Source organism: Octopus bimaculoides, chromosome 7, assembly GCF_046866305.1.
Source record: "Octopus bimaculoides isolate indiv1 chromosome 7, ASM4686630v1, whole genome shotgun sequence".
Lineage (NCBI taxonomy): Eukaryota > Metazoa > Mollusca > Cephalopoda > Octopoda > Octopodidae > Octopus > Octopus bimaculoides.
In genome coordinates, this window is record NC_142934.1 from 18,931,137 (window position 1) to 18,938,636 (window position 7,500).

A 7,500-nucleotide genomic window follows, 5' to 3' on the forward strand; every position below is an offset into this window, starting at 1 on the left:
GTGGGGTTTTTTTCTCTTTCCTCTTTCTGACGAAGGGTTTGCCCGAAACGTCACGCCCCCTCCCCACCTTTTTTCCATCTTAAACATTCACTGTGTACATACTCTTAATTTTCGATGTTTTTTTCCGTTTTATTTTTTGATTTGCCTATATAATCATATATCTACACACACATACACACGTTCCCGTCATTGGACAGCAGTCATGCTAGGCATTACGATGAAATCTCCAACGAGTTAACACGGGCTATCTACACACACACACACACACACATCAAAATAAGCAACAGGATATCAAGTAGTGATGCAGTACGACCGTTTCAAGCAACTCCATTTAATTCAACAATGCAATCATAAATATATGCATTAAGCGCAGGCATGGCTGTTTCAGTTAAGAAGTTCGCTTCACAATTACGTGGTTTCAGGTTCAATCCCACTGCACCGAGCCGACCAATGCCTAGTGAGTAAATCCAGAAGGCAGAAACTATGTGGAAACTCACCACTCACCGTGAATGTTGCGTGAATGTCGGTGCGTCTTTGTCGTTGTTCCTTTCCTACTCCCGCCGCTTGACAAACGTTTGTTAAAGTTTCCGTAATGGTTTGGTGCAAAAAGACTGACGGAATATGTACCAGACCTGAATCAAGTGCCGGAGTCGATTTCATCGACGAAACCCTTCAAGGCGGTGCCCTAGCATGACCACCGTCCAATGAGGGAACCATGCATGAATGTATGTATGTATGTATGTATGTATGTATGTATGTATGTATGCATGCATGCATGCATGTATGTATATATAATGCAGTAGGAACAGTCATGATCGCAGTGAAACGCACTTTGTTAGTTTCTAGCAAAAAAACACACAGCTTCCAAAGATGCAAAGAAAATAAACCTCTATCTACCTCTCTAAGATAATCGGTGGTAAGGCATGCCATTGGTTCTTTACCGATTCCAATCCCAAACCCAACTTTTTTTTTTTTTTTCGTATTTTTCTGCTAACCGGACTTTATGCTCGAAATACGAGACTAGAAAAACAGCCAACAACTGATGAAGGGTCGTTCTTTATGTTTGTGTTATTTTCTATTTGTGCCTTTCGTTGTTCGAAAGAATAGATCATGATCCATATACTCCTGCTTCGTACTTTTTATTGTACTCGTTTCATGAAGTCCTGTACCCACATATGCATATATATATACGTATAGATGTATGTACATATACGTATGTATATATGTATATATGCATATATATATATGATATTTATATTATTATTATTATTATTATTATTATTATTATTATTATTATTATTATTATTATTATAACATATATATTGGCATTCTCCTCTACGGAAGACATTTTCCAGCTAAAAATTCTTATGTACCTGAGGAAAAAGTATAGGACAGTTACGGGACATTCGTAATGTTACGTTAAGATGTGCTTTCGGGGTTGATAAAATAAGTACCAGTCAAGTACTAGGGTAGATGAAATCATTTAAAACCCTTACCCAAATTTAAAACCATTAGTACCGCTGCTGCTGCTGCTGCTGCTGCTGCTTTTGACACCAGGTCAAATCAAACCACAGTGGACCTGAACAGAGGCAATGTAGCTGTGACAATCAATTCTCTCCTGAATTTTTTTCTTAGTTATATAACTTAAAATGTTCTTCCTCTTTTTACAATAGTAGTGTGTGATTTGAGGGAAAATTGGTTGCCATTTCTAATAGATCATTCGACTGCTTTAGAGGCTGTGTGCGTTTGTGTGTATGTATGTGTACGTGTGTGTGTGTGTGTGTGTGTGTGTGTGCGCGTGTGTGTATGTGTACGTACGTGCGTGTATGCGTATGTGTGTGTGTGTACGTACGTGCGTGTATGCGTATGTGTGCGTGTGTGTGTGTACGTACGTGCGTGTATGCGTATGTGTGTGTGTGTGTGTACGTACGTGCGTGTATGCGTGTGTGTGTGTGTGTGTGCGTGTGTGTGTGCGCGTGCGAGCGTATGTGTGTAATTGCGCGTGCCTGCGTCTTCCTCTCTATTTCTCGTTAGCGGTTTTAGTATGTTTTGTGAAGTATGAGCTTTGACTTCTGCTTTTAATGCTGGCAAATCGAGTTGAGATTTATTGTTTTATGTCATCAGTGTTTTTACGTAGAAGGGAAGTGGTTGTGAATAAATTGGTAAAATGCCTGAGTTCAATGACCATATATGGTCTTCCTACGATTCTACCGCTTCCAACTGTTTCTCCTGTTCTATATATATTTATATTTTTTTTAATACGTTTCAGTTAGCACTTCCAGATATTGTTCCAAGTATTGAGGATTTGAACATCAATATATAGACTCAGACATGGCTAGCAGTGTAGTTAAGAAGTTCGCTTTGCATAAACACTACAGTCATGTCTGTGTCCGTAACCAGTTGGTTCAAGGTTCTATCCCACTGTGCGGCGACATCTTGGGCAAGAGTTTTCTTTTTTAGCTTCAGGTTAACCAATACCTTGTGAATGAAATTTGGTGGCCGATAACTGTAAGAAGAGAACTTAGGATCTGATTTTTTATTACCCATGCGGGCTAACATAGAGGGGAAATACAATGTGATTGGGGTCATATACAATCGAATCATATAAAATTTTCATGTACAATGAAATCGAATGAATTACAACACAATAAATTACAAGCAATAAATCCCAAACAATAAATCACAAAGAATAAATCACAAAGAATAAATCACAAACAATAAATCACAAACCACAAACAATAAATCACACGATGAGGTGTTCAAAACAGGTATGCTCCGACCCCACGAGCCCTGTCTTTAGCACCGACTTACTGGTAGTCACTCAATCGTGCTCACGCAGGGTCTTTCACCCCCCAATATGCGTGCTACACGCGTCCATCGAACTTAGGATCGACCAACTATATTCATCCCGAAATGAGGAACCAAAAAGTGAATGAAGCAATAAACGGTGATTCTGAGTCCTCTAGGGAGGCTCCCAGTCCCTACTGCGGTGTGTAGCGAGAAGTGGGGATTGTGTCTGAAGCACGCTGATCTTCAACCACGAAGATGAGAATCTTCATTCGCTATACTACCCATTAGTTTGGATGCAATATTGTTCGTTTGTAATCGACTTAACTCCTCAGACTTTGCTAGCCTTGTGCTAAAATTTGAAACTAATATTAAATTACTACATTAATTGACGGCTAGTTAGCAGAATCGTTAGCAAAATGCTAAGCGATTTTTCTTCTGGTTCTGAGTTCAAATTCCGCCTAGGTCAACTTTCGCCCTTTCAGCATCGATGAAATAGTACCAGTTGAGCACCGGGAGTCGATTTAATAGACTAGCCCAACCTCCCCTAAAATTTCGGGCCTTATACTAATAGTAAAAAGAAAATTACTGCATAATTGATTTAAATATTCATTCGTTATTTTAACAATGATGAGTAGAAAATTAATTTAAATTTGCGTCGCAATAACTTTATTTTAAAATTAAATTTGAAGAAAATAAAATGAGCCTTGAGACCGTTTGCTGCAGAGAGCTTATATTATAACTGAGTGGAACTACTCATGTGAATATATTAAATCTGTACATGCTTGTCAAAAAAATGAGATGGCGTAGGTTTGCCACTTTGAGTGATGTATTTTAAAGTGATGGCTATTGATTTACTTAAGCGTTCTAAATAAAAATGCCATTCAAATTTTGTGAAAATGAATGAAGGTTATTTCAAATGTCTGTTATAAGATTTCGTATGTTAGAGTTTTGACAGCAGTGGAGCTTTCAACGAAGAAGAATACAAATGCAGTACAGGCTTTATACATCACTGCGTACAAGATTGTTTGGGCGTAGAATATACTGCTATTGATGAGCAGTATATTCTACTGTGCGCTAAAGAGATTGGACAAATTGTTCTTAGAATGAATGTCACTAAAAGATTGAATGCTTCTTTCCAATGACACTGTATCCAGGCGGATAAGTAAGATGTCAAAGAATATCAGCGACCAAGTCATTGATGAAGTCAATGATTCATTACTCTTTTCTAAACAACTAACATCGCTTTTTGCGTGATCAATGAAAATATTAAAGAGGAAATCTTCTGCAAACCACTTCGGACTACGACCAAAGATGCCAATGTCATGGAAATTCTTGATGAGCTCCTCAAGGCCAATGACCTAGATTCTGAACTCTGTGTGTGTATGTGTGATCAGCGATAGTGTAGTTGCCGCAAGATACAATATTCATGAGAAAAAAAAGCATGTTCAAATCTTTTAATGGCGTCTTTTCGAATAACTTGCCGTGCTAGGTTCAGAATCAAGATTTCAAATGTTGGTCAAATGAGATCCCCATAAGTATTATGTATGCATTATTTCATACACAGGAAATCATTGGTTGCAAAGAAATTACCTAGTTATTTAAATATCCTGTTGAAAATGCTCATTAAGATAGATAATTTCGAATCCTCAGTATAAGATTACCCACATATTTCACAATGAATTGGCTTTGAAGCAGTGTACTCTGATTTTAGTTAAGATACTGTTACTAAATAGCAGGGATCGGCAAACTTCTTATACCATTGAGCTCCATGGGATCGCTGATAGCTTATTGACCCCATCATGTAAATTTCTAAAATAAAATATAAAATTACAATTTACAAAAAACATTTTCATTTAAAAATATCTCCTTCGTTCACTTTTTAATATGAAATATTTAAAGAAATTTAATGAAAATACTTAATGATTTCAAATTTTGACACAAAACCAACGATTTCGTGAGAGAGTGTAAGTCGATTATATCGTTTCCAATGTTCAACTGGTATTTACTTTAACGACCTCGAAAGGATGAAAAGCAAAGTCGACCTTTGCGGAATTTGAACACAGAACGTAATGAAAATGCTTAATGAAATTAATAAAGAAGAATAAGAAATCAGTCTTATTACATTGATATAGTCAAAATATATAATGTGAAATGTGTTTGGTGAATATTGGTTATTACATCGATATTTGGCAAGAAATTAGTGAGTTTTAGCCTTAAATCACTGCGTTCTTCCAGATTCAGTTCGCTAAATAATTTAGCATTCTTAATGCTCAAAATCATTTCAGGTGATTATCGACCCCTTGGGTAACCACATAGACCCTAAAATTCGATATTGATCACTTTACCGGGCCCTGTTATAGACAAAATATTTTACAAGTTTTTTCGGTGGTAGAATTTTTCCTCTATTGTGTCTTTCTATTGTGTGTTAAGTGTTCATGTTTCGAAGAGAAAGAAGAATATTTCACGAACTTAACAGTCTACAATGCTTCCTCTTAAGATTAATAGTCTGGTTAATATGTTTAGTTTTACGTCAGATAAAAACCTGGTTGATATACTGACGACATTATATGTAAGTATCACCTTGGTAACAACAATGACGAAATACGCGTTCCATTATTTATTTTATTCATTCATTTATTTGTTTATTCATTCATCCATTCGGGTGTTTGCTTAATTGTTTTCTTCTATGTTTATTTGTCTTTCTTATGAGTCTCTACTGTTTTTGTTTTTGCTTTTGTTTTTATTAACTTAACTGAAATACTGTTAACTGTTACCCTCTTACAGTTTAATGTCCACGAAGATTTCCAAGTCTGCATGCATATGCGTTCGTATATGTGGTTCTGTACCTGCGTACGAATACGATGGATGGATGGATGGAAGTGTTTTCCATTGCACAGAATTCAAGCCGGTCAATAACAAAGCGACAAGACTTTTTACACGCGCGCGCGCGGGGTGCTGAAAAGTCCCTGGCTTTCAGGGTGTCTCGAAAGGCTTGGCTGGAGGCCCAACCTTCGGAGTTCTTTTATAGGGCTTAGGAAAAGGACCGCTGCAATAAGTGTGTGAATTTGAGAAGGGAATATGTTGAATAAAAGCATAATTTACTAATCCTCCAGTATTTTATTTTACCAAAGCCAGGAACGTACCAGCATACCTCGGTATATGAAGGTGCGTGGCCTAGTGGTTAGATGTATTGAACTCACGATCCAATCGTACGTTAATTGTAATGAGTAACTGACTATGTTTCTTTTGCTATTCTTGCGTTTCTAGCAAAAGAGTTTAGCATGTAACGTTCTGACAGTCGTGCAGGTGCAATGGCCCAGTGGTTAGGACAGCGGACTCGCGGTCGGAGAATCGCGCTTTCGATTTCCAGACCGGGTGTTGTGAGTGCTTAATGAGCGAAAACACCTAAGCTCCACAAGGCTCCGGCAGCGGGGGTGACCCCTGTTGTACTCTTTCGCCCCAACTTTCTCTCACTCTTTCTTCTTGTTTTTTGAGTAATGCTGTGATGGACTGGCGTCCCGTCCAACTGGGGGGAACACACACGCCATAGAAACCGGGAAACCGGTCCCATGAGCCTGGCTAAGCTTTGAAAGGGCGAAAAAAGAAAGAGTTCTGACAGTCAATATGAAAGTGTAGACAGTAGTTTGTACATAGAAGTAACGATAAGGATCAGAAGAAGATAAGCATGAAATAAGTGTTCAAATAAATGCAAATTTTATTATCGTTTCTGAACAACGCTGAACAAACGTAAAAACACAGGAGAAAATGGAGTGTGTTCAAAACAACAGATTGCAGACGTTCAGTCTGGAGGAATAATTTTTGTAAGACACGAATGAATACAGTTGCACTGTCTAATATTTTACAAGTTTAAGTTTGAGCTGATATAAATAACACGATACATTTTGTGAGACGAGGGTCATCCTGGAGATATAAATCTTGTTGTCTGACGCCGAATTCAGCAACAGGGTAACTACAATATAAGCTTCATAACAGCTTAATACAAAAGGAGACGAATACCAAGTGAAGAAAAGAGGTAAACTGCCTCAAAGTTGTTAAAACTACTTTGGCTTAATTGCCATAATTACAAAAATCACACCAAGCTATATTTCCATGCTCTATTAAGGGAGAGAGAGAGAGAGAGAGAGAGAGAGAGAGAGAGAGAGAGAGAGAGAGAGAGAGAGAGAGAGAGCAATTGAAAAATAAGGTAGTGAACAGCTCGACGTTTTTACTGCAACTGACTTCACTTTTACTCTCGAACGCGCCTCAGACTTGGGCGGAAGTTGATGTTTGAGACTTTCGCAGCACTAACCTTAACGGGTCAGCGTCTGTCTCAAACAGCTAACTCGAGCTACAGTGAAAACAATAAATTTATGTCTAACTACAAGTTTAATGCAATGTGGAGCAGGTTTTGTGGTGAAATAGATTTTACTTGTAAAGCTGCTTCTGACCAAGGATTCGTTGAAATAATAAGGTTCATTGTTTTCTACTTAATTTTTGAGAGCGGTTGGGTTCGTTTTTAATAATTTCGTTTGTGAGAGCAGTCGAGTTTATTTCAAATATTCTCGTTTTAAAAGTAATCTCTGGCTAATCGTTAAGAGGACATTGGTGTTGCCTTGGCAGAGGTTTGTGCTCACCGAGAGCTCTTATTATTATTATTATTGAATGAGAGAGTAGCGCATGCCATCAAAGTGTTACTGGGGTACAAATATA

The 7,500-nt window shown here is 37.8% G+C and overlaps 1 protein-coding gene across 9 annotated transcripts in view; it reads left to right on the forward strand.

Annotated features, from left to right (window-relative positions):
* The window catches only part of LOC106881366 (uncharacterized), a 110,325-nt gene that overhangs the window by 40,756 nt on the left and 62,069 nt on the right, over window positions 1-7,500 (forward strand). For 3 of the 9 annotated variants that reach the window (XR_016242548.1, XR_016242544.1, XR_001410846.3), the window contains one exon: window positions 5,575-5,859. The exons of the other annotated variants lie outside the window; for them this stretch is intronic. The gene's annotated coding sequence lies outside the window, so the exon portion shown is untranslated. Of the gene's footprint in view, window positions 1-5,574; window positions 5,860-7,500 lie in introns of those variants that run through there. 9 annotated transcript variants of the gene reach the window in all.